The following is a 26773-nucleotide window of genomic DNA, read 5'->3' as shown; positions in this document are numbered from 1 at the left end:
TCTTTGACCAGGTGACAAAATTAGTGGACCAGAGGAATTCTGTGAATATAATTTATTTGGACTTCAGTAAGGTATTTGATAAAGTAGACCACAACCTATCATTGATAAGATAGAAAAATGTGAGTTCCTTATGCAGCCATGCTGGTTTCTTTTAATAACTATTATTTTTCTTCTTCATTGGTATTGTGCTAGAGTAGGCTTTTATAATCTCACTTTTCAAAATTTCCCAAGCTTCTTGAGTTGTTTTCCCCTTGAGGATTCTCATCCATGGAATCCTTCCCAAGTTCTCTCTAAGTTTATTGAAATTAGCTCTCTTAAAGCCCAAGACTCTAATTTAACTGTATTCTATTGCTTGTGTTTGCATAATGTTGAATTCCAATATTGCATGATCACTCCCCCCCCCCAAGATTCCTATGGCTTCAACACCTTCTATTATTTCATCTCTGTTAGTGAGAATTAAGTCCAATATGGCTGATCCCCTAATTCCCTTCTCTACTTTTTGGGAGACAACGTTGTCTGCTAGGTTTGTCAGGAATCTATTCGATCTTTCACTTGGTGCAAAGTTTGTCTCCCAGTTGATGTCAAGGTAGTTAAAGACCCCCATTACTATTGTGATGTGCTTCCTACATACCTTAGTTAGCTGACTAGCAAAACGTTCATCTATTTCCTCTGGTTGGATGGCCTATAGTATATACCTATGGCAATGTCATTTCCCCCCCTTTTATATTGAACCAAATGCATTCAAGACAGTTTTCATCATTGTTGTGCTCTATTTCTGTAGAGCTGTAGTTATTTCTTATATAGAGAGCAACTCCACCTCCTTTTTTATTTGGTCTGTTTCTTTTAAATTTAAATCCCTCTAGCTGTGTGTTCCATTTGTGGGTTTCATTCCACCAAGTTTCTGTAATGGCAACAATATCATATCTGCCCTTATTTACCCAAATTTCTAATTCACCCTGTTCATTGTTCATACTCTTTGCATTGGTGTATAGACATTTGAATCCTTTATGACTGACCCTATGATTACTTTCTACATAACCTGTGTGGTGCCTGAGTTCCCCTATAGGGTTGATATTCTTGTCTACATACACCTCTGTTACATGCACTGATAACCTATATTTTTTTATAATTTGTTTATTTGCTTAAGCTTATATGCTTGCTTTAATTATAACTGACTCTAAGACACATACACTCTGCATTGGCAAAAGGATTAAAACCATGCATTGCAAAATATGTAATAACATCATCAATCCTATTGCACTGAGAGACACCCTCTCAACAATATAATTAATCAGCAACCACAGCAATCCCAAATGGATTCCTGGAATAATGCTTTTCCTAAATCTCAAGAGGGGAATTGCTTTAATTCCATAATACCTGTGTGCAATGGAGCACCTATTTACAACTCTTTAAACAGCTGTATCTATTTTTTTTTAGGGTAAGTCAGCAATAAAGCCTGGGATTCTGGGGAACTGATCCAGAAGAATCTGTCTGCTACTGAATAATTAAGGCTGAAGATAGACATTAATTTAAAAATAGGTCACAAGGCTGGGAGAATACCCTTGAAGCCCATCTCAAGTACACCAGAGAATTAGAAGGTGATACTATATATCATTGCTTCTCCTTTCTGCTTGCTCACCCACTGAATTGCTGGGAAAAACAAATATTACTATATGGATATGGAAGATGGGGTAGCATGGGTCCTATGTGCTGAAACTCACAACCTTTTTTTTAAATTACCATGTATGAACTATGCCAATTATTTTTGTTTGTCAGTTGCAAGGATACAAAAAATGACAACTACTAATAATTTATTAAATGTATATCTCTCCCAAGTCCCAGTGATTCTAGGAGACATATATTGTACATTTAGTACAAGATTTCCAAAATAAGTACAAGGTCTCAGTGCAAATTTTACATCAAGATTTCAGCATATTTGGCAAAATGCTACACTTTCAAATTTTCAAGTCAAATTTGTCTTTCAAATTTTATCCTAAATATAATTTTCTTTTCGTGTTCATGCTACAGTAATAATGAACTATGATAATTGTACAGTCTGCTTAAATAACTTCCTGGGAAATCAACATCTTATACTGTATGGCCAAATAAATAATTGCTGTGTTTTCATTTTTAAAAGTCAATTAAAAGCTTTTCATCAGGAAATGGTGTTTGTATTATAAATTATTTGTTAAGTGTAACATTGTACATTTTCCCCACATATTTTCCGCTCCAGCTATTTGGATCAGTGCATAAACTGCACACTGTTATATATAATACATATTTTCATGTGTACTGTCTGACACCTTTACAGCTGCAGTTAAAGTTGTTAGCAATGAAAAAAAGAATGTTTTGGATACTTCAATCTGAGTAACTTTGACTTTATCACCATGCATCTACAATCATATTATTACTGAACCTGAACTAAAATTCTGACATCATGTTGCTTTTACATAAAATATTTGTCATAGTGAAGAACGTGGTATGGTACAGGTGTGTACTAATTTTCCTTCATGTAAAAAACTTTAAGGTCCTAGACTTGTCTAAAGCAAGTGCATATTTTCCGTTTTCTTATGAGCTGGCTATCCAGTTTTCATTTCCTAGCACAATTCCGCTAGGCATGTTACATAACCAGCTACCTGGAAGAAGGAAGGAAGGTATGAATGTGCAAAGCTGGCACTATATAAAGAATAAATTCTGAGCTCTAATAAGCAAAGATAAACAATAGAAACCTCCAATTAAAACCCTGAAATAATTATAAAAAGATTGAGAACTCTTTTAGAGACAGAACTTCAGCACAGACTGATCCTAGGAGAGCGTTGTGCACTCTTAGTCTTCTGGAGGTTCATCCATTGTTTTCTGAGAAGTAAAAGGAAAGCTTGAAAGAACCTATAATTCTTTCTTTTGCTCTTTGTGTCCATATAATTTTTTCCTTGTAACGTTTCTCCTTTAAATATATTTTATTTGTCTGGGCTTATTCAATGAATCATGTTTTACTTTCTTCTCATTTGTGAGTTCATTGCCTCAAAATCCCCAAACCCACTGCTCATAATTCACAATAGCAAAACATCTAACATCTTTATCTTTACATGGAACAGAGACTATATCACAATCTGACATAGGATAATAAAAGAGATCTTGTTAAGACATTGAATTCAAATCAGAATTATTGATTGCCTATCTTCCTGTCTGGGTATTTTTTTTTTAACCAAAGAAACGAACATAAATGAATATTCAGCATTCTGTCTACAAAAGCAAGATACAGAACTGTGGGTCAGGTATCTGTGAGAAAAGTACCTGACTTCTGTTGTCTCTCATGCACATACACAGGAGATCACACAATGTAACATCCATACATCTTTCTGGTCTGAAAGCTGAAGAAAAACTGGGCTGTATATACCATTCTAAAGATAGACTTTGTGTATCTCTTCCTGCAACACCACTGCAGCATCCAAATCTAGATAGCTTGTAAAGTTAATGCACTGTATACATTAATTTAAAGTGCAGTGATTCATAAGTTCATCCATAGGTTCTCCTGCTTCAGCAGGGGGCTGGACTAGAAGACCTCCAAGTCCCTTCCAGATTCTATTCTATTCTATTCTATTCTATTCTATTCTATTCTATTCTATTCTATTCTACTCTACTCTCTGACACTTCCTAGTATATGGTCCCTATGGAAAGATCAATGGCTGTGTACATCTGATGAGCCTCAAATAGGATAAAACCAGCATCATAGTGCCTCCTGATGGTCAAAATTTGTGCAAAGAAGAACACTTTTTATGCAGCATGTGCCTACTAAATTTTCAGATCTGTGCAATAAAGCTCAGCTTCCTTTTTTTCTTGACAGGAAGCAAGAGTGGGATGGTATTACTTCATTTACTGTGAAATTTACAGTGTTTTTTATGTTCACCATGCTGTGTCCATGAAATGCTATTATTTCCATAATGATTTTTTTTTTTTGCTATTATTGCATGCTTAGCATGACATTAACGTCTCTGATCCTGGTTAGTCAAGCCCATGCAGCACAACATTTAACAGGACTAGAAATCCTAAGCATACTTAACTAAAATAAGAACTTAGTGGAATTTACTCTTGTACCAAGGTTATGACACATAGCCTTTCCTTGTACTTACGTTCCAGCACAATAAGCCATTACTTAGTTACAGCTGGAAGAAAAAAACAGTTTTATACCACAGGAAACTTTACTCCAATTTCCACCCCAGTTGATGAGGAGTATCCCTTGCATAGCAGCAATCTGTCCATGTATAGCTGGGAATACAAGCTCTTAAGCTTTTAAATTTACTATAGATAAACCGAAAAAGGTTTATGCTTGTTCAGCTTAGATTTTTGCCACAGTCTCCCTTTTCTTTGGGTTCATTCATTCATTCATTCATTCATTCATTCATTCATTCATTCCATCTATTATAGCCACCCAAGTCCAATCTGTGTATGCATATAACACTATAGTATATGTGTATGAGGCAATTATTTATTTATAGAGGATCCTTTTATGTTTTAAATGGAGAAAACACATTTTATAGGTACTTAATTTCATAAGTATTTAATTGTTTTTTTCTCCTGTATCTATCCCTTTGTCAAATGTGACCACTTTTTATATGTATATGCTATGTGTGTGTGACACATATCATGGTTGATGGAGAAAATAAATCTCTAGAACTGGTTTCAGTAGAAGTAAAAAATTGTAGTTGGCAAAGTTCAGAAACCTGAAAATGTAGAAAATATTTGTATCTGTAATTTTTTTTTTCTGTCTAATTTTTCTAGTTCTTCTTTGCAGAGCATTTTAAATTCAGGATCATTTCAGGTGACGATGGTACCAAGCAGGTAAAATTTTTACTGCTGATTTTTAAAGTTATTATTTTGTAAACTTTCCCATTTCATTTAGATCTCCTTTAAAATATAAGAAACAAACATATATTATTTTATTTTATTGGAGTGGTATTTTGAGGGATCTTTTATTTTAGAGTATTCTGTTTGGACATAAATATAAAAGTTTATGAGATATTGTGAAAATCAGGCAACTGGATATATAAACCTCCCAGGCAGTTTTTAATTTGCATTGCATACATGCCACCAATTATTTATGAACTTGGAATATAGCTAAAAAATAAAAAAAAACCTTTAAAGCTTTTTCTATGCTTTACCAAAAGGCATAAAGAAGGTACTTGTACCTCTTACAGTTTATGACTGTGGAATTGTGAGGTTCCACATTCTGATCAGATTAAAAGGCATGGCAATATTCAGGAGACAAGAGTTAGCAGACATCTGAATGTGTCCTTGAGCTAAAAGATTATGGATATCCTCTATTTTTATTTTTTTAAAAAATCATAAACATTACAAGATGATATACAGTATACCATAGTGAATATGTAGGCCACTGTGCTGATCCACAGTAATATCCTTACCGGGATTAACTAAAAGCTGTGTAAACTGTGAGCTAGCTTTATGTAATGTCAGAGGCCTATTGCTTAGTCTCAAATGAAAGAAAGAAAAAGAAATGAAGAAGCAAAGAAGAGACATAGTGGATGCTCCCGGCGCAATCTCTTTTTAGTTTCAAAGAGTCATTTGCAAGCAAGCAAATTAATTTATGTTAGATTGCAGCAGGTTCTTAGAAAGCATCATAGTTGGGAGCAGTGGTGGGATTCAAATATGTGAATGACTGGTTCTCTGTGTGGATGCCGCTTTCAAAAGTCTGTTCTGGGCCTGGGCAACAAAAAATTAGCTACCGGTTGGCTGAAGTGGTATGAATCGGCTGAATCCCATCATTGGTTGGGAGGGACGAAATGATGAAGCCAGGAATTGTCATATAGTATATGAACAAGGTTACAAGATAATTATTTTTTGCTCAAGTGCTGGCCTTCGAAAGCACCATTTGGAAAGTGCTTTAGACAGGCACGTACTTTGGTCAAGTGGCTGTTTTAAAAATGAAGCTCAGAAGCAAGACATCTGCAGTGGCACTTGATTCCGTGCTATAAAAGAATTTTCTGCCTCAGGGAAATGAACAGGAGGACGACAGGATGCCATGCATAAAATAATAATAATAATAATCCTTGGTTTGATTCTTCCCACTCATTTTATGCCTGTTAATCAAAGACTAGATTAATTGTGGTCTCTGGAAGAAACAGGAAAACCTGCATCACCAATGACTTTAATTGAATTATGCAATTCAGTTCCTTTCCCCTTGACAATAGACTGAGAGAAGTAACCCTTCAATTATTCTTAATGATCTTCTGAGATTTCATTAATATTGTATACTAACTATGGGAAGAGTGTTAGAGGAGATTCCACTGATGGGGATCCTTCTGCTTCTGAAATGATATTCTCTCACACTTATAATCTTAGGAAATAATATTATAACTGTTTATGGTATATTCTTCTATGAATTATGACTGGATAATCTGTTTTTTGCTATGAACCTCTCAGAGTCTTCTGCTGGGGAATTTTTTTTTCATAAAAATAAGAATAAATTTCCATATAGATAAATATTTACCTATCTTTTAATGAGCTTTAAATGTCTCACATTTTACTAATATTTACAAAATAAAATACTTTTTGTAAATATTTATGTTTCTTTTGGAAAGGTACCAAGACAGCAGCATTTTAAATTGTTTCATAGTATTTGTAACTTCTTAGTCCCGAGAAGAAAAAGAACAAAAATAAATATACTAGAATCTGGACCTAGCAAAGCAATCTACATTATTTATTTTATCTACTTTGCCTTAAGGAAGAACTCCATGCTGCAGGGTGGGAAATGCAATTATTTTCATCACTGCAAAGAGTCAACATGATTTTCCTTGAACAGGAGTAGGCAATGATGGCTCCCCATGACATGTAGACTTCAACTTCCAGAATTCCTGAGCCAGCAGGAACTTCTGAGAGTGGCAGTTCACAGGTCATAAAAGGGTCATAGTTGTTCACGCTTGTCTTTGAAGACTATTCCACAACTTTCTTTAATCCCTTACAGGCTTCTTTTCCATCACTTGCAAAAGTTATGCAACACCTGGAAGTACAACCAAAAGCTTTTGCAAGTTTCAGAGGAGTCAGGGGAGAGGAGTACAACAGAGCAAGTTGAATGGCATCACCTTAGGGGGGAGTGAGGCATATTCTCTTCCCCTTGCCCTGCTTTATGTAAACTAACTCCCATTTTATTTCTAAATTTATTTATTTCTAAAATTTATATGCCACCCAATCCCAAGGGACTCAGGGCGGCGTACAAAATTAAAACAATAATCTGACAATAAAACAATAAAATAAATACATTCATACAGCGTGTCCGATCATATCCCGCCCCCCCCCCGGGGACATCAGCCCCAGGCCTGCGGGAACAGGAGAGTTTAAATGGCTTTCTTAAAGGCCGGCAGGGTGGGAGTAGTTCGAACCTCAGGGGGAAGTTGATTCCACCAGGTCGGAGCCACCACAGAAAAGGCCCTTCCCCGAGGGCCCGCCAGCCGACATTGTTTGGCCGACGGGACCTGAAGGAGGCCCAATCTATGGGACCTCACCGGTCTCTGGGAACTATGTGGCAGTATGCGGTCCTGTAAGTAACCTGGCCCTATGCCATGAAGGGCTTTAAAGGTGAAAACCAACACCTTGAATTGCGTCTGGAGACCCACAGGAAGCCAGTGCAGCTTGCGGAGGATAGGTGACATGTGGGTGTACCTTGGCGCGCCCACAATTGCTCTCGAGGCTGCATTCTGAACCAACTGCAGCCTCTGAACGCTCTTCAAGGGTAGCCCCATGTAGAGCGCATCACAGTAATCCAGTCTTGAGGTGACAAGGGCATGAGTGACCATGAGTAAAGCCTCCCGGTCCAAATAAGGCCACAACTGGTGCACCAGGCAAACCTGGGCAAAGGTCCCCCTGGCCACAGCCGATAGATGTTGTTCCAAATTTAGCTGTGAGTCCAGGAGGACACCCAAGTTGCATGCCTGCACTGAGGGAGGTAAATTTACCCCCCCCCCAGGACTAATGATGGACCATCCAGTTGACCTTTGGCAGGCAAGACCCAGAGCCACTCGGTCTTGTCAGGGTTGAGTCTAAGCCTGTTCACCCCCATCCAGACCCTCACATCTTCCAGGCAACGGCACATCACGTCGACTGTTTCACTGAAAGGACACGGGGTGGAGATATACAATTGGGTATCATCCGTGTACTGATGATACCTCATCCTGTGTCACGGAATGATCTCACCCAGCGGTTTCATGTAGATGTTAAAAAGGAGGGGGGACAGGACCGAGCCCTGAGGCATCCCATGATTGAGGCGCCTAGGGGTCGATCTCTGTCCGTCCGCCAACACCGACTGTGACCTGTCAGAGAGGTAGGAGGAGAACCACCGCAATACGGTGCCGCCCACCCCCACCTCTCTGAGATGACGCAGAAGGATACCATGGTCAATGGTATCGAAAGCTGCTGAGAGGTCAAGAAGCACCAAGATAGAAGAATGACCCCTATCCCAGGCTCGCCAGAGGTCATCGGTCAGTGCGACCAAAGCAGTCTCAGTGCTGTAGCCGGGCCTGAAACCAGATTGAAAAGGGTCCAGATAATTAGTTTCATCCAAAGATCGCAAGAGTTGGGACGCCACCACCTTCTCTACAACCTTCCCCACAAAGGGGAGGTTGGAGACAGGATGAAAGTTCTTCAAAACAGCTGGGTCCAGGGAAGGCTTCTTGAGGAGGGGCCTCACCACTGCTTTCTTTAAAGGTTGTGGGAAAGACCCCTCCATCAAGGAGGCATTGATTATCGCCTGGAGCCAGCCTTGTGTCACCTCCCTACTGGCAGAAACCAGCCAGGAGGGGCACGGGTCCAATAAACAGGTGGCGGCATTCATTGCCCTCACGGCCTTGTCCACTTCATCAGGGGTCACAGGCTCAAACTCGCTCCAGATAACATGACTAAGACCAACCCCCGGCAACTCGGCTGGCACTGCCCAGTCGGAGTCCAGGTCTCTCTGAATCTGAGCGATTTTGTCCGAAAGAAACTGAACAAACTCCTCAGCTCTCCCCTGCAAGGGTTCCTCCGCCTCCTCCACTTTAAGAAGGGAGCGGGTCACCCTAAACAAGGCGGACGGGCGAGATTCTGCAGACGCAATAAGTGCGGAAAAGTGAACACGCTTTGCTGCCCTTATCGCCACTAAATAAGTCCTAAGATAGGCTCTTAATAGTGATCGGTCAGATTCAGAGTTACTGGCCCTCCAACGTCGCTCTAGACGTCTCTTGTGGCGCTTCATCTCCCGGAGCTCCTCAGTAAACCAAGGTGCCCTCCGGGGACCACCACCACAGAGAGGTCGCAAAGGTGCAATTCGATCCAGGGCCCCGGACGCCGCCTCATTCCAGGCCACAACCAGGGACCCGGACAAGTTGTGGACAAGGGAGTCAGGTATTTCCCCAAGCTCCTCCTGGAACCGATCTGGGTCCATTAGGCACCTGGGGCGGAACCATCTAGTCGGCTCCCTCTCCCTGCGATGGGGGAGTGATGCTCTGAAGTCCAGCCTCAATAGGAAATGATCTGTCCATGACAAGGGCGAGATCTCTATTCCCCTTAATTCCAGATCATGTCTCCGTTGCCCCGAGAGAAACACAAGGTCGAGTGTGTGACCACCCCTATGAGTCGGATCCTGGATTACCAGGATCCTGGATTATCCATGGTCTATGGTTGCCATGGAAGCCATGAACTCTTGCACCGCCTCTGAGCGATCGCCGAGTGATGGCAGATTAAAGTCCCCCAGTACCATAAGTCTGGGGAACTCCACCGCCAACCCGGCTACTGACTCCAGCAGCGCAGGCAGGGCTGTTGCAATGCAGCTGGGAGGTAGGTACGTCAGCAGCAAGCCCAACTGAACACGTGAACCCAACTTCAATAGGAGGGACTCACACCCAACAACCTCCGGGGCAGGAATCCCACAAGGACTCAAGGACCTCTGAGCGATGACTGCCACTCCCCCACCCCTGCCCTGATGTCGAGGCTGATGAAGCACCACAAACCCGTCCGGGCACATCTCCGAGAGGGAAACACCACCCTCAGGGCCCCCGCCAGGTTTCGGTTATACATGCCAGGTCCGCCCCGCTGTCCAATATTAAATCACAGACAAGGGGGGCTTTGTTGACAATGGACCTGGCATTAAGCAACAGCAGCCTACAACTAGGGCCCTGTACTCCCCTGTCACCAGTACTACAGGATGGGCCTTTTGAGGGGCCGGAACAAGGAATCGCTCTAATATAGCGAGTCCTCGTTCCCCAAAGATGGCCTGCCCCTCGGCTCCCACTATATCTGCCCATCCCAGTCATAACCGGGATGCTCCGACCTTCTCCCCTCCCCGGAGTACCCCCATCCTCACCAACCTTCTCCCTTCCTGACCGGACTAGCTTTCCATACAGACCAAGCCCAAGGGTAAGTCCTGCCCCCCCCCCGCTTTTGCTATTGCACTCAGCAGAGGGGGCACCAGGCTCCGCCCCCGACTCCACCATTCTCCTACCACAAACACTCAATACACATTCACACTCAATTAATGTACATAAAAATAAAAATATTCACATTCATATGCCCTAAATACAATAATAAAATTTATACCTAACAGGGCCACCATTCATCTACATACATACACATACCCACAACAAACATTCTCTAAATGTTATTACTTCAAAGAGGGCCATCATTGTTGGAGGCAGAAACATTCCAGAAGAGTCTAAGCATTTCCTGACAAGGGGGTACCTGATCTTAGCAATATTTAGTTAAGCAGGTGCCATGCCTATAACAGAAAGAAGGGATACTTATAGAAAATTCATTATATCTATAGGCAAACCCTAAATTAACTAACTATATACTACAGTAGAAAAAGGTCAAAGAGCATTCGTGCATGGGGAGAACATGAGAAGTCGTGACCTCAGATTAGCAACCTCAAAGACAAAGAGCAGGGAGCATGCTAGACAGAGAAAGGATAAAGCAAAATCTTTAACTCTCAGTCGCTCCTTTGAGATCAGCAAGTCATGAGGTGCTGAGGTGGTAAAGAGTTAGTGCTATTGGATTTAGACTTCCAACATATCTTCTTGTTGTTGTTGTTAACTGCGAAGTCGTGTCTGACCCATCGCGACCCCATGGACAACGTTCCTCCAGGTCTTCCTGTCCTCTACCATCTTCTGGAGTCCATTTAAGTTCACACCTACTGCTTCAGTGACTCCATCATATCTTCTTATGGTTGTGTATTGATCCATAGCTTCCATAATATCTCAAAAGTTTATGGGCAGAGGCTTAGTGGTGCATCTGTCTTCACCTGTTCTGATGGGCAACTTTCATTTCATTGAGTCCCCTCTTTAAAATCTTGCATCTATGTGTTTCAGGGTCCCCTTGGGCTGCCTTTCTCCATTTGTATCTTTCACTTTGCTGTCCTTCTTTGTGTGGAGTTTTTCACTTGCTCCTTCTTGACAATGTGAGACAGCCTTTATAGTGGAGCCCCTTTTTTGGAATACTTGGTGTGTCTGTGCTGCAGTGCCTCACTTATCTTGCTGATTGCCATGCAGCCAAGGCTGTGTTCTTGGCTCATTGTTTACCAGGACATGATAAGCAAAGTTTATGATACCTAGAATTGTATAACCCTTCTAAGTGTTGTGAATATACAGTCACTTCGGTTCAAGTAGGATTTTTTTTCTTTTGTCCTGTATGCATACACTTTAAAAGGAGCTGTGGTGGCACAGTGGTTAGAATGCAGTATTGCAGGCTAACTCTGCCCACAGCCTGGAGTTCAATCCTGACCAGCATAAGGTTCGATCCTGATCAGCTCAAGGTTGACTCAGCCTTCCATCCTTCCCAGGTTGGTAAAATGAGGATTGTTAGGGACAACGTGCTGATATTTGTAAACCATTTAGAGAGTGCTTGTAAAGCACTGTGGAGCAGTATATACATCTAAGTGCTATTGCTATTGTTAAAAACTAGTGCCCTGGACTGGGCTTCTTTTTCTGTCAAAGCTGTGGTGTTGCACCTGTGGTTTTCATTAAGAGCCTGTCTGGAAGTGATGGATTTGGTTAACTGCTTCTGCTCCGTATTTATCTACCAGTCCTTGCAGCATACACCTTATCATGTCATGATTTTCCTCTCTGCAACAACCCTCTGGTCTTGTATATGGGCCACTAGGACTTCATGTACTATTCTTTGCTCTTTCTGTGCATGTTGCCTGCCCCACTGCCCATGGAGTACTTGAGGATTTCTCCCCAAAGTGTTCTTTTCCAAAGACAACCATTCTTTAAATTGCTCCAGAACCTGACTCTTCTGGGTCAGTAATGAAATGTGAGTCTTGTAATATTATCTATAAATGTGAGGATATATTTGTTTCTACCTGATATTTTGACATTCATGGGCCCATAAATGTATTGTGTGTCAACTGCAGTAGTTTCATTGCTTCTCTTTCTTTTCTCTCCACACTTATTGGTTGAGTGCTTTTCTGACAGTTTTGATTCCAGATTTGGAAGAAAAAAGGCAATTTTAATTGTTATACTGAGCAACTCTCTTTTGCCTATCGCTCACCATAATCCTACAGCATGTCTCCAAGATAATGTGACCTTTGGCTCTTTTGCCAAGTAAATAAAGCTTTATAGTCATTTAATTCAATTAATCCCTCTTTGATGAAATAAAATGTTACAGCAAAATCAAACTAGGTGCCATTTATTAGCTTACTTGCTTTGATTTTCATTGCCCAATTTTCTTTCTGGCCCTTTCTTACACTGGGCTAGAATAACAGAATAACAGAATTGGGAGGGATCTTGGAGGTCTTCTAGTCCAACCCACTGCTCAAGCAAGAAACCTTATACCATTTCACAGTGCTTTTTTTTTTGGAAAAAAAAAGATGCCAGAATTCACACATGTCATACAACCCGCCTTGCCTATCCTACAAGGTTCCATCCAAAAAAGGTGCCGGAACTCTGTTCTGGGTATTCTATGACAAAAAAAGACCTGCCATTTCAGATATTATACATTTCAGAAATATAGAAATATACATTTTAGGTGAGTCATTCTCTTTGGAATTCAGTCTATCAAGTTGGTCCTCTAAATAAAAGTATAAAAAAAATCAAGCATCATAAATCCGAGCAACATTAACACCTTAACATTAAAACATCTAAGATGTATGAACAATCACATGCCAAGCCCTTACTGAAACCACAGTTACAGTCCACATCCCTATATTTATCACACCTAATAGCAGAAATGAACACCACACAATTAAAAATCAGTCAACATGGGCAAGATTATATCACCATCAAAGATTATAGGCTTACAAGACATAAAACACTTGAAGAAGTAGTGGTTAGGGCATAGGGGAAAAAAGGCAAGGGATTGTTCTGGCAGTTGCCAGGAGTCAGCATTGATCTGAAGGTGCAAACACATACACAGAAAATTATTTGTAATATTGTTAATGATTTAATTTATGACTTAGTCACACTTTTTTGCTGTCTTCATTTTTCAAAACACTAATAAATGTGATTTAAGCACCCAAATGTGAATTGTTGGCTTAACCAATTTAGTTGGCCCTTTCAACACTCAGTCAGGGAGAAAATTGCAGAAGGGCAATTCATGTTTATTTGCTGACTCAAGGAGGATGAGGGTTTTTTTTGGGGGGGGAAGGCCCAAAAGTGAACAAAAGGTCAGAAATCAGACACTGTACATCTATTTTTAGATGCAGTTTCTTTGTCTGGATGGTGGCCATTGTAGCTAAAGCGTTTTCTAATAATATATTATTTAATTAGTTTTCAGTATTTATAAATCCTCTCCAATCCCAAATACCCCTGAGCAATGTAAAAATAAATAAATAAATAAATAATACATAAATAAAAGAACTAAATCTGACATGGAGCCCAAAATGGATGCTCTCAATCAATCCATTGAAGCCAAAGGCTTACTGGAATAAAACAGATGTTATTAATTTTTAAAATCCCTGCAAAGTGGGGGGGCCACATGTTTTTGGAGGGGCACGAGAATATTCTGGAACTGGAGCTGCTAGACAGAAGGCTTGTTATCTTGTCCATGACCCAATAACTTTGCAAAGTAGATGGAGGAGAGGGGATAGGGAAGTTCAATAGGATTTCTCTGAATAAATGGACCAGACAAGCAGATTCAATTCTGACCAGGCATAGCCTTGATATATCCCAGTGCTGTGCTTCTGTCCGGTGTATATATTCCTAACTGTAATACAAGCAGACAACAATACAAATCACAAGATAATATAAAATAGGTAGAGATATAAACATATAGGTAGAGGCAGAGATAAATCTTACAAACACTATAGAACCCAGTTTTACTATAATTTAAATGTTAGTGGATACAGCAGCTGAATAAAGTTCTGAAAAAAAAGTGTTTTAAGGCTCCAGGCTAGAAACAAGGAGATCATGGATTCTAGACCTACCTTAGGCACAAAGCCAGCTGGGTGACTTTGGGTCCATCACTCTCTTTCAGCCTTAGCAAGGATGCAAGGTCAAATCACTTCTGAAACCTTGTCAAGATCAGACTCCAAATGCAATTCGAGGTGAATCTGATTTCAAAAAGTTGGAGTCAAATGGGAAAAGTTTCTAAAACTTGAAGTAACCATTCTGACATATGGAAAAACTAAGGGGTCCTAATTGCCTCATCTAATAGTATATGTTAACATAAATTTCAATATAATTATGCTAAGAACTGGTTGTTGCTATACTGTTGCTGTTCAAACTGTACCTGCAATTCAAACTGTTAACACTGGGAAGAACTGAGAAAAAAAAAACATTCCATATAACTGAAAAAGTATAATGAGCAAATATAAGACCGAAACCAACAAAATGCTGAATCAACAGCACCTAATGAATTCCAAGATGATAGTAAAATTTGATGATCAACAGTGTCAGATACTACAAACAAATCCCACAGCATCTGTACTGATGATTGATGGTTTGCCATCAGCAACTCATTCAGAACCTGAGCTGGTGCCAACTCCGAAATGATCTACATGAAACCCTGATAGAAATGAATTGATGAGATTATTTATTGGCAAATAAGGAAGAAACTGAGAGAGAATAAAATGATAATCTCAGACAAAAACAAAAGAGAAGACATTGGATGAAAACTGGAACAAAGCCTCTTTTTTCTAAGCAGCATGTAAAAAGAACAAGTATAGTATTTTCACTAGCGTGATTTCATTAACTGGAGAAAACAAAAAGCTCAACATGGAATAATTTAAAGTTATAGAAAAAGTGCATGAGCCCTACGTGGGGAAAAAGTCTGGAACATTTCAATGTAAGGCAAAAATCTCTTCCAAAATCTTCAGATGTCAGACCTGCCGCAGTCGGTCCCCTCAGGAAAGCAAGACTCATGAATCCATTGAGTTGAATCAAAAGAACTTTTACTGAGAGAAACTGGATGCAGTAAAGTCAGGTGGAATCTGAATGTCCCATGCAAAGCATAAAGCAATCCTTTCTGTTTCCCAATCCCAACCCCCCCTGACCAGTCCACCGGCAGCCAATGCAATACCAAGATGTTTTGAGTATGCTGAGGTGCTAGGCAGATAACAATTCACACTCAGGGCATGACAGCCTTGGAACCTGGCAAAAACCAACTAGGAAGGAGCCTGTCAATTCTACAGGATGACTAAAATTACTTTGATTAAGGTTGGCTATAAGAATAGAATCTTGCAAGTCTGATCATGCTGTGCTCCATCGTACAGATTGGTGAATTAGGGAGGCATTTGCCTGAGTGGCTTCCAAATACTATCTTGTTGTGGACTTAAAAATATTTCAGTCCTTTTTGCTTAGGCAGCAAATCCTGCATATCTCTGTCAAGGTTATCTTTCTTACTGTCTACGAGACTGCAAGGCTGGTTCCAACATTTGGCACCCATCTATTCCTTTAACAATCCCATGCAGTTGCCTCTGACTGGCGGAAATGAAGAAAAAGATAATATCCCCACTTGATTTGTGCAAATCTTTGATGATAGTACGAAATATCATTCTTTACTTTGGCACAGAATAGGGAATAAATATTATGTATTTTGTATTATAACAGGAATTCTGAAAGTGTGGGTCATGATCTCAAGGTAAGGGAGCTAAGTGGTGTACAAAATCAAGGAAGATTGCAAATTTTGAGGGGTGGCACACCCACTGTGAGAATACTACCAGAATTCACTCCTATTCTGCCTAGATAAGCCATCAATAAAGTCAGCATTTTCTGCAGTTACTGCAACGCACAGCAAAAATCAGTATGGAATAAGGAATAACAGTGACTAGAATTATCTAAATTTAGACTTCAGGAGTTATGCAAAATCAAGACAACTCATTTTTCCCCATTAGAATTATGATCTTAAATGTGATTCTTTTATTGCTTATTTCCAATTAAAAAGATGTTGGTTGCTTTATTTGATAGATTAAAAGTTAATTATTATATATAAATTGTATACAGGTAGACCTTGACTTACAACCATTCTTTTAGTGCCTGTATGAAGTTACAACAACACTGAAAAAAAAGTATTTATGATCTGTCTTACATTTATGACCTTCATAGCAACACCCTGCTCACGTGACTAACATTCAGGTGCTGAGCAACCAGCTTGTATTTGCAATGGTTGCTGCATCTTGGAGTCATGTAATTACCATTTGCAACCTTTCCAGTTGGCTTCCAACAAGCAAAGCCAATGGGAGAAGCAGGATTAAAGACTGCATTATTCACTTAACAGTTGCAGTGATTCACTTAAAAACTGTGGTAAAAAATATTGTAAAACTGGACATGAACAATTGTCTTGCTTAACAATGGAAATTTTGGTCCCAATTGTGGTTGTAAGTCAAGGACTACATATATGCATTTCACCTCCAACCTAGTACATCTCCCATCATTAATTATATTCATTGAGATGCTCATACAAATAATTCATTTGTAATTCATTTTGGCAGTGGATGGTATTATGACAAGCCTAGGTTTATATGATAGGAGAAAAGAAAAGTGGAGCTATTTCGTCACTGCATCTAATACCACCATAAATTTGATGTGGTATATACAGGTGCTGATAATGCTGATCTAGATTCAAAACCATCAGCCCTCAAAATGACAATTTCCAATAAAACCAATGGCCTTTTGTTAGGGCCTTGGGGAATTAAAACTTTTTAAAAGACAATTTTCATGAATTGAGACTGAATTTCACCCATTGATACAACCTGTTTCCTCAGATAAGTCTCTATGCTATTTTAAATCAGACAGAAATTCCATTATGATATTGCTGCAAGGAGAATATTTTTTATCCACTCCGTAAATCTTATTGACAATTGTTCATGCTTAAGCTTTATTTTTCCTCTTCATTCACCAAGACAATACCTTGCTTTATGAATAATTCCATTGAATATGAGGGATACATGGATAAATTGTATCAAAGGTTTGTGCTTTGAAATGTTAATAATGCAAGCTGCATATTTTGACTGTCTAATACCCTTAAAGCAGAGTGCAGTGTGTAGTGTTCTCTAGGATATTGCAGCACAGCCAATGGCGAGGGTAGCTGAGATTTCACCAATAACTGGAACATCTCATCTCTACATCATTTCATCATTTTAAAATCTGATTTGATACCTCAACTAGTTTAATAAAGTTTGCTTTGAATGATGCTAAACTACAGGTATTGTAGCTCTGTGACAGACCAAGACTGACAAATATGAAATCAATGGATTGCTAAAATAGTTATTCCATTTTGTGCCTATTTCTAGTCACAACCCAGCCAATATCTTTTTGCAAATACACCAACATGTCTGACAGGAAGGCCACCGATTCCTTGCTCTCTATTAGCTGGCATTCACACACACACACACACACACACACGTAGGATAATTCTTCTTGTGCACCATGTGTTGTTGCTCACTAGTAGGAAGAGAAGCACCTGTCAAAAATCACCTGGTTTCAACTCTGTAAAATCTAGTTTCCTGTGTTTTCCTGTTACACTTCTCTGTTTCTGGAGCCTTTGACTATCTCACTCAGTCTTAAACACTAGTCTGGAGCATTTTATCTCAGGCCAGAGAGAGGTTCCCTGAAGATGGAGTCCAGCATGAGTCTGAAAGCTTGAAAGACAAAATCTCTGGTTCCGAGATTCACCTTCATTTGTTTTATCTCAATATATGGATATAGCTCGATCAGCTTTATAATCTGGGTTGTATTTATTTTTCCTTCTTTACCTCCACTGTCCTCTTTTATCTTTCTCTAATAAATCTCTACTTCTAATTGGATTTGTGAAATGAAATGGATTTCTTTACCTTTAAGAGGTCGATCTTTCTATGTAACTAGATTGCTTGGTCATATAACAGTTTAAAGCGAGATGAGTGGAAGCAAGCTTCTGTGTTGCAAGGAGGGTAAAAGACAGAGACAAGAAAAACCCATCTTTAGTTACAAGCATCTCTGCCAATAGGCATGATAGTCAGAAATTTTGGGAGTGCCAGTCCAAATACATATTCCTTACTTTTAGGTTCTGAAGTAATGTCATCTGAATATCTTGAATTGTTATTGTTTCCTAGTTTGATTCCAGCTTTCATCCCCTCCAATGCAGTGGTGGGATTCAGCCAGTTCGCACCAGTTCGGTAAAACTGGGAGCTAATTTTTTGTTGCCCAAGCTCAGAATGGACTTCCGGAAGCGGCATCCACACAGAGAACTGGTTGTTCACATATTTGAATCCCACCACTGCTCCAATCCCACCATTTAAAAATCATATTCATTGCTTAAGTAGATATATTTATTTTTGTCTATTTTGAATCACCCCGTTCTGTCTAAATTCAGTTCTTGCAATGTGTTTTCCTTCATTATAAGTGTTCAGAAGAATAATCAAGTATTCTGGCATGCCCATTAAGCTGCAATATATTCCCCATTTCAGAATGTTCTGCATAATATATTATCTTAAAACTCCCTGTAGTGAATTAAGTGAAGGTAAATCTCTTATTACATTCTCTTCCCCTCCTCTTTACCCAACTTGTGTTACCTGTCTTATCTCATGTTCCACTATATTTTATGAAACTTCTCTGTTCATCTGGCATTTTTTTCTACACATACACAGCTTTTTTTCATAAGTTCTTAAGTAAAACTTTGTATGAGAAATGATTGCATTTTTTAAAAAATGCACACCTTCTTTGGTATAGAACCAACAATCTTTTCTAATCTCTGCTACAAAATCTTGTTCTGTATTTTTTGACAAAGAACTGTTGGCACTTAAACAGCATCTTCTCCAGCAGCTTTAGACAATTCAGTAGATATTTCATCTGCGCCTGTTATTTCCTTGACAGGTTTTCATCCTTTGTCTTCCCATGCATATAATATCACTAGTTATAAACTCATTTAGATCTTTCCCCACTTTTCCCTCATAATTCTCTTATCTCTTTCGTAGCTCCTCAGCTTGTCTTTTTCATACATTAAGCATTCATGGGCTTATGGGCAGGAAAACATTAATATGCTATCGTGCTACTCTTGAGTCAGGAGGAAAAGAGACTGACATAAATTGCACTGCCTCAGCAACAAAGCCAAGTAGTATTGCTGCCCTCATATAAGTTTGTGTTTTCAACAATTGATGAATTCCTAAATTTGTGGCATGGCGGTGTTAAGTTCAGGAATCATTTCCTCGTAGTCATTTTTTTTAATTCACTTAATCAATCTAATAGACATATGTCTATTTAACTTGTATTATTGTAGTTTCTATGCCTGAATTGAGCGGCCTAGCTTCTGCACCACAGTCTGAGTGCTAGTTCTTTCTTTCTGGTGCTCAAAGCAATGGCTGTTGCCATGATTTCTGATCTTAGCCCTTAGCACAGTGAGTTACTATGGCAATAATTAAAGAGTCTGTTATCAGTTGCAAACACACATCCTTCACACAAATGCTAAGAATTCCCCAACAAAGTTCTTCTTTAGGGCAGAATAACAAGAAGACAGGAAGAATCAAAGAGAAAATAATGCAGATCTGAATGCTTTATTTAGAACTTCCAAATAATAATAAAGCAAGGTAGAAATACAAAACATGAGCTCTTACATTTGCCCCATCTAAACATTAAAACCCAAATGGGACATTATTAAGGTATAGATCTCAGTAGACTAGCTAGCTCTATTGAAGAACCAGCACCAGATAGGAGTTAGAGGAAGAGGGTGAACAGCACTTCACACAGCAGATTTATAAACAAGCAAACAATAGACCCAGCTAAGCAAGCCCAACCGCTAAATTAATAAACATCACTCAATTAATTCATGGTGCAAATCATAGAAATTTAATATAGAATTCAAAGAATACGCTGGGGAATATGAAATATAGGAAACTCCCTTCAGAACGTAAGAGTGGCCCCAAGGATTTAAGCATTAATTTTTATTATTTACATAGCCTTGATTTTCATAATTTACTGCCTACCTCTTTTGACAGTGCTAGGGAGATTGATGACACTATGAAATGATTTCATATATGCTGCTACCTAGAGGTTTTCCAAATTACAGCAGTTTGGAATAAAAATGGTCCTGCTGTTCCCGGAATGAAGACCAGCAAGTACAGTTTTGTAACCCACCAAAATTGCACTGGTAACCTCCTCCCCTGCCCACAGCAAACTGACTTTTCTGGCAATGACCTTGCTTTGCTGCGACCCAGTTCTGGGCAGTCTCTGTAGGAGAAGAAATGAGAAAGCAGTAAAACTTCCCTGAGGAGCTTAGGAAAAAAAAACCTCATACAACTGGTGATGCTGACTGCAGTTCTTTGTGGAAAATGCCAAGAGCAACTTTTTACAGGGCCCAATGGGTGGACAAGGAGAAAAGCAGAAACTCCAAGTAAACCTTTCCTTATGTTTATGATAAGGTGACCAACTTTTTTACATTGAAAAGGAGGACATAAATAAATTGAAGAAAAAAATATCGTAAATAAAAGAAACATTTTATTCATTGCAACAATAACACAGACAACTTGCATGTGCAAAGTTTGCCGGCCGGGTGTTTTGGCGTGCTCAGCAGCAATTCCTATGGGCTTTCGAAAGCCAATAGCGGGAAGTAGCACAGCTCATGCAAAAGTTGAAAAAACCCCATAAAAAAAGGTGCCGGAACGCCGTTCTGAGTGTTCTATGAGAAAAAAAAAAGCCCTGCAGATTACTCTTCAAATATCGAAAAGGAGGACATGTAGAGGACGCTTTTCGAGGGAGGACAGAACTTACAAAAGGAGGACTGTCCTCCCTAAAGGAGGATGGTTGGTCACCTTATTTATGATTGCAAAATCAGTTTGAAAAAGTCCAGGATTGTGGCTTGGAGGCCTGGTAACTTCTAGCCAGATTGTAAATCCTTCTTTGGCTCATTGAATGGATTTCCATAGGACTTACTCCTGAGGATACCTACATAAAATTATAATTTGGTTCAGTAAACAATGAGGTGTGTATATCACTTAGGCATGCAATTGGTGAAGTTCAATAGTATGTATATGTATTCATGCTGATTGAGGATGTTGGCAATACACAAAGAATTCTCCTTGCAATAGTCCTATCTATGTCCATTCTGAGTATCATTGCTCCCACCTCTTATGTAATAATAATTCATACTCATTTTTTCCTAAAACTTCTTATTCAAGGTGCTTCATTCTGCTTTGACTATTACAAGTTTTCAGTGGGTCATGCCTTTCACATTTCATGTTTTTCTCTTTGTGAATCAAGGAGCTCCTATTTCAGTAGTGGCACTATTTCTTTTGGCTTTAGTCCAGAGACATCGTCATGTCCAGATCTACTTTTGAGAGTCTGGTATTCTTCTCCAGTGTCTTTTTGACCCAGGTAGGGGAATCATCTGGTTTTCAGCCCTGTATGTTTTGTTGAACTATATAGAAATGATTTGCCATTACTTTCTTCTGGATTTGATGTTGGATTCTGACTGGAAGGAGGAGGGGTAAGGGAGAGAGAAAGCTTTCTATATTTCAGCAAAGCTCCACCTACCCACATCCTCACTACATTATTTTTAGCTTGAGGGTAACAATGATACCACTTGTTGTGAGTGCCTCAACACTGGAGGCTTTCAACAAGAGATTGGACAACCATGTGTTTGAAATGATATATCATCTCCTGCTCAATCAAGGAGGTTGGACTAGATGACTTCCAAAATCCTTTCATTCTATTCTATTCTATTCTATTCTATTCTATTCTATTCTATTCTATTCTATTCTATTCTATTCTATGTTTCCGACCACAGTAAGATACATTTTGAACTTCAAACTGGGAAGACCAGCATTGAAATAACTTTTATGTTGCATTTGAGTTTCTATTTTCCATTGCTCTGAAGGATCCTTAGTGCTCTCTGAGCTTGCTTATTTTCTTGCAGATGTTTCATTACCCAAACTAGGTAACCTCATCAGTGCTAGCAATGAAATGATAATGAAATGTCTGCAAGAAAACAAGAAAGCTAGAGAGCACCAAGGACCCCTCATGTCAACTCTGAGCTACAAAGATTCTCCTTTATTAATTTCATTGCTCTATATTGCCATTTCAATTTTTTTTCTGCTCTTTTCTTTATTTGTAAGTCATCCAAAGCATATTTAATTATTTATTTTTAAAATGTATTGGCTGCCCATCTTAACACAGGGCAGCAATAAATTGTTGAAGAATGATTAATTAAATTTAATAAAGCAATTCAAGTATTTAATGAAGCTAATTATATTAATTACAGTTAATATGCAAGCCATTGATACCTGCATGATTGTATCTGTAGTAAATTCTTTTGCCACTCTTCATCATTCTGTGCACTCCGATCTACTTTGTCTTCTTCACTTTTTTGCCATTTTCACTCAACCTTTAAAAATATTTTAGAGGGGAAAGGGACCTTCTTTATACTAAATGGTCTTTTACCAGTGTTTGAAGAGCAGCCAATTAGTGGCTAAAATGGCTACGTGAAGAAAATGCTGTTGAACTGAGTGGATGTCATCAGTCATTGTGCTGTCATCATTCCCAGTACTGCCTGAGCTAATTTTTATAGCCTAATTTTAGAGGAAAAACTGGTTATCATTAGACATGTGTTCCATTTCACAACAAAAGTAAAGAATCAGATGTGCACAAACATTCATCAAAGATTCCAAGACTGACTGATTTACTGGCTGATTTATTGGACTGATTAATTTTAAAGCACAGCTGTGTTATTAGATTTGGCCAAAGAACAAGAACCAGCTCTCCTTGTAATCTGCAGAAGAAGGATTCCAGTCTTTGTCATAGATTGCTTTCTTAAATGGATACTAAATCAATTATCTCAGCCACAAGCCACCCAGTATGATGTTTGATGGTCAGGATGGTGGCTGAATTATGGATTACAGATTACCCATCCCTATTATAAACTTTCTCTCACTCCAACTCTTGCAATAAGTAAGGTTCAAGCTGAAATAGGGCTAGTTTTTCCCCAGACATCATATGAGGATGATTCTAACGAATCTGTGATCTGAGCATGATATTCTGCACTCAAAAAAGAGAGTTGCTTTGGGCAACATATAGATTTAATAAATAAATAAAATAAGGTGCCATATACACATGAAATGCTAGGCAGACTACATAAGACTGTGCCAGAATCTTCTTAGAGAAAACAATATAAATACTATACCCAGGAAGATCTACTACTACTATTACTATTACTACTACTACTACTGCTACAGAAAATAGGATTTAGTATAAATATATTTTACAGAATTGAAAATTGTATTTCTCATTAACATGGCATACAGAACATTGTGCTACTGTATGCAAAGCTCATAGCAAAGGGGCAATGTTCCAAAAGCTTGGTCATGGCCAACATCTTGATATTGTTGACATGTGTATCCCATTCACCCACGTAGACACTCTTGCTCTGGAGTATTCTGAACCAGAAAAAATATAAAAGCTCTGAATTCATTTCCAAGTTTTTTGATATAAATGGCATACAGGTTGACTTTTTAAAGGCATCTCTGCTATGATTCATAGAAATGTTCCATCTACTCAGCACATCCAGAAATGCCAATTTCCTTCCAAGTATCTTTATGCCTCCTTGGTACTTTTCTGGTTGAAGACAAAATCTATGCTAGTGCCTGGGGAAGAATTAGTTCGTTGGAAGACAAAGCCAATTTTTAAAGATCTGTATGACCCAATATTGAAAAGCTTTGGATGAAATGCAGCAGAGGGATAAGAAATCCAACAGAATGGCCTGTATTTTTAGTGAGATGGATTTACTAGAGAACAAATGGCCTTGTAAGTTAAATAAATCACTAATAGTTACCTAATGCACTTGTCAGAAAGGATATGTCCAAGGATTATAGGCCTTTTTTTAATTAGCAGAGGAAGCAGTAAAATGTTTAGGTAGTTTTGATCATTGCATACATTTGTATTATTGTCACATAAAGCAACCCTATATCCTAATTACAGAAGAGGTTCTGATCATATGCCAGCAGAGAGAATGCTGTATACTAAATTTGCTTATGTGGAGTAGTGGGACAGAGGAAAACATACACACAAAAAATAAATCAAATCATGGCATACAAATGGCAGAATTCTCTCATTCCTGGAAATGCCACCTAGCCCACAAATTTAATTCTTTTCTTGCTGTAGAAGCGAAGGGCAATTCATCTTGGCAATAAAAAAAACCAGATCCCATAGTATACAATTTGTTCTTGTTTTACTTGAGAGATATGAATGAGTCATGAGTTTTAGCTTGACATCCTGACATCAGAGAGGCCCTACAAGGACACCTAGAATGCCTAATACACATTTTGCTGAGGAAGAGACATATGGAAATATAATACAGCTGACAATATGAATCCTATTTTTAGTTTTTGCTACGCATATCATGGTAAATATAGATAGAACAGTAAACAGCATTTTTAATACACCTGAAAATCAACATCGCATCTCACAAACAGTACTTATTTATACTGGGGCAAGCAATAATATAATCAGCAGAACTGTCCTCTTACTATTATGTCATGGAGATAATAATAATCTTCTGATGTTTGTCTGAACTGGTCTATGTAAGGTAACAAAGGATATCTATCATTCTGCAATTGTATGTATACTGAAAGCATATGCATGGAGGCTGCCTATTTATGGTTTTTAATAGGAGGACCCAACTATGTAAACATAATGTTTGTGGACATATAACCTTTCAATGTTAAGTAGCCAAGTTGGAATCTAAAGGCCAGATCTTGATCCATTTGTGTTCTTTCAAACATACATTCTGCTTTACAGAAAAAAACACATCTATGCAATACTATTATCTGCATGCATTCATTGATAAGAATCCAGGTTAAAAAAAATGAGGCATTGTATAAAACTTTCATGAAAAGATACTCAAAGAGAGACAATTGCTTCAGAATATAAAATTCTAACTATGTTCTCACAGAACTGATCCATATCTGAACAAAGTTCAGCAGATATGAAATACTCATCATGCATGTAAACCAGAGACATTGTACGCATTCTCTAAGAACATAAGTACTTTCATTTAATAGAATACATTTATGTTCATAAAGAGACGTTTCTGTTATAGACCAGTTTCTCCTGCCCATCAAAGAGAATGTCTTCTGGAAGATGGTGTTATATAATCTTTATAGTATTTCAATATTCAGGTTATTTTATTTTTATATAAAAAAATGAAATAAATACTTTTTGGATTTTGAATCCATGGATTTCTTTTAAAAACCAAGCATTTTACTCCTAAAAATGTTTTAGTCAACATACAATGTATCTTTAATGTAGTTTTCATAGGATTGTTTGCAAAAACTACCTTTCCAAGTTGAACCCTATCTTGCTGTCAACGATCATTATGAAATCACAACTTGATTTAAAAATTCTGGTAGAAATCATACTAACTGAATTTTGATTCTTAATGCATTTTGAAAAATTTTACACTCTTCTGACATTTTGCCAGACTCAATCGATTCATGAAAAGACATAATTATATTTTGCTACATCCTTTTTCTTTTCTTCTCTTCAACTGGCCAAAGAATATATATATATATTTACATTCTGGGTATTTCTGTGCCGTACTGTTTTCATTCTCCATTTAAGCAATAACCAGTTTGAAGCCAACCTGACATTGTCTTCATTTCTGTCAGTTTTCAGGACACTAAAAATTAAGAGGAAACCTTGTAAGTTAATTATTTGGCTCTGACCAGTAGAGGAGACAGAAATGTAACTCAGTTAGTGTTCTTCTCCAAGCCCTGGAAATAATGAAATCTCCACACACATCCTCCACACAAGAGAGAAATGAAAGAATTTGCTAGCATTTTGCTACCCCCCCCCCCATAACGCAGGCATTGCAACTATAACCAAAAGCAGCTTAGTACTCTTGCTATGTGTTTTCTACCAATCAAACATTAGGAGCATTAACATTAGTGTTTTTTTGGGGGGGTATTTCTTTACTGAAACATCTCCAGTGATTTACAACACATATAGGCAGGTTGAGTAAACAATACAAGATCATAAGCATGCTTAATCAACCTGAGACAATAATAATCCACTACACCAATGTTTCTCAACCTCAACAACTTTAAGATGTGTATACTTCAAGCATGGTTAGCTGAGAAATTCTGGAAGATGAAGTCCACACATCTTAAAGTTGCTGAGGTTGAGAAACATTGTACTATGTGATGTCATTTCTCAGATAAAATGCTCAAGGGTGGGATGGACAGACAAAACAGACCTCTCTGCATGGGGTAATATATCATGGGAATAATTGCATCAATTTGCAAACGTTTAAAGCAGCTCAAATGAATGTTGGCTATATGGTATAGCAATAGTATTTAGGCTTATATACCATCCCATTCTCTGGACAATTTACAATG

The sequence above is a fragment of the Crotalus tigris genome, unplaced genomic scaffold, assembly GCF_016545835.1.
Source record: "Crotalus tigris isolate CLP2741 ecotype Arizona unplaced genomic scaffold, ASM1654583v1 scf7180000023780.715972, whole genome shotgun sequence".
NCBI lineage: Eukaryota > Metazoa > Chordata > Lepidosauria > Squamata > Viperidae > Crotalus > Crotalus tigris.
This window is presented reverse-complemented; position numbering follows the sequence as displayed.